The sequence below is a fragment of the Balaenoptera acutorostrata genome, chromosome 18 (genome assembly GCF_949987535.1).
Source record: "Balaenoptera acutorostrata chromosome 18, mBalAcu1.1, whole genome shotgun sequence".
NCBI classification, from domain to species: domain Eukaryota; kingdom Metazoa; phylum Chordata; class Mammalia; order Artiodactyla; family Balaenopteridae; genus Balaenoptera; species Balaenoptera acutorostrata.
Genome location: NC_080081.1, coordinates 25,902,544 through 25,904,270, shown reverse-complemented (window position 1 = coordinate 25,904,270; position 1,727 = coordinate 25,902,544). Strand labels below are relative to the sequence as shown.

The 1,727-nt window shown below is 38.4% G+C and overlaps 1 pseudogene; it reads right to left on the bottom strand.

The window, feature by feature from the left end:
- Positions 1–573: 573 nt before the first annotated feature.
- On the bottom strand, positions 574–1,268 carry LOC103019207 (T-complex protein 1 subunit zeta-like; annotated as a pseudogene).
- Positions 1,269–1,727: the final 459 nt, after the last annotated feature.

Sequence of the window (1,727 nt, the reverse complement as noted above, 5' to 3'; positions counted from 1 at the left end):
TTTGTAACCCTAGAAACTAAATTTCAGTTAATTCTATAGAAAGCTCATCAAAAAAAAAAAAATTCTCTAAAAAGTACTTAATCTGGAAGGTCAATAGCTAAATTTATTGCAACTTAATTTTTCTTTTTTTTGTTTCTGTTTTTGTTTTTCAAGGAGTATTTAATAACAAGGTAGATAACATATGCTTACCTAACATGTATTTTTATATCACTGAAGCTAAAGCAAAATGTCCTGTTTATTGGGTAAGTATGGCCTCTGTATATGTGTACACTGAAGTGCAATTTAAAAAATACTGTAATTATAATTTCAGAACTTCAGAATCTGAATAAGTGCCAGTGTTATCTCCTTTTTTTATATGGGAAAAGAAAAGAAAATCCTTTGAAAATCATCTGAAGCTTGGATAAAAATTCCATAGCTATATTCTTAGATCACTCTGTGGAGTCTTCATGGTACAAGGAAACTTCAATTCAACCTTTTAGAGACTTCATTCCAGCTCTCATGATCTCATCAACTAGTAGAATGTTGGAGGCAATCACAGTGCAGTAGTGAAAAAGCTGTTTCTTCACACAATAATTATCCCACGTATGCATCTTCTACTCTCTTTTTTATATCAGGATGCCGTGCCCCATGGTCCAAAACAAGACCTCTGATTAAGCTGGTATCGGTTTCAGACTTATGTTTCATCTCCATGATCTCAACCATGAAGAGGTCAATAGGTTCATCTTGTTTTTTAATGGCCAAAATGGAGTCCACTACAGCCTCTGTTAAGACATCAGCAAGTTCAGCATAAACTTTAGTATGTAGAGATGTTCTGGCCACATCTGTAAGTGTTTCCTGGTCCATCTCTTTGCTTACTTTGACTTGTTCCAAAAACTGAAGTGTCTTTTCCTCTGCAGCTTCAAATCCTTCTGTAATCATTCTGGGCTAAAGACCTTCAGAAATGTAGAGATCTGCCTGCTTCTGGAGCTCCCCAATGATTAGGACATTGGAAGTGGTACCACTGACAGTTTTGTCATCCTGAGCTGTTGCTACTTTGGCTATTAAGGAGGCTGTTGGGTGTTGAATTTGCATTTTATGAAGCTGCACATTTCCATCTTTAGTGAGCTCGATGTCTCCAATATCAGAAACAAGCATCTTCATGGTGCCCTTAGGCCTCAAGTGGGTCCTCAGCACGTTCTGCGCCCCCAGACTGCACTGATGTTGATCACCAATGCCACTTGGGCTCAGGCCACCTCAGCCTTGGGGCTCAGGGTCTTCATAGCTATCATAGCTGACCCAGCAGAGGAACATAAGGGGACCTGGTGTTTGGAAAGCCCTGAGCCGGCTCAGCGTGGCCTGCAACTTAATTTTTCTTTACTTCAATATCAGAATACTTTATACAAAGTAGCAATGAGTTTCTAATTTCCAAATTCAACTAACCTTTGCTGAACTGACTGTACTTGATCCCTTTGTTGAGGCTGCTTCACAATACACCTTCTAGAATATTCCTCTATTCTTGATATCTTTATGCTCTGGTTCTCCTCTCTATGATGGTACCTTCTCAATATGACCATCTGTCTCTGCTAGCTTTTTATCTGTGCAGACACATGCTGCTTCTGCATTAGCTATTCTTAATATTGTATCTGCACCCTATATTTCTCACCTTGCTTTCAAGATACTCACATATATCTGATGGCAGTTCATATCTGTATTTTTTACAAGATACTAAAAGTTGAACCTGACCTTAC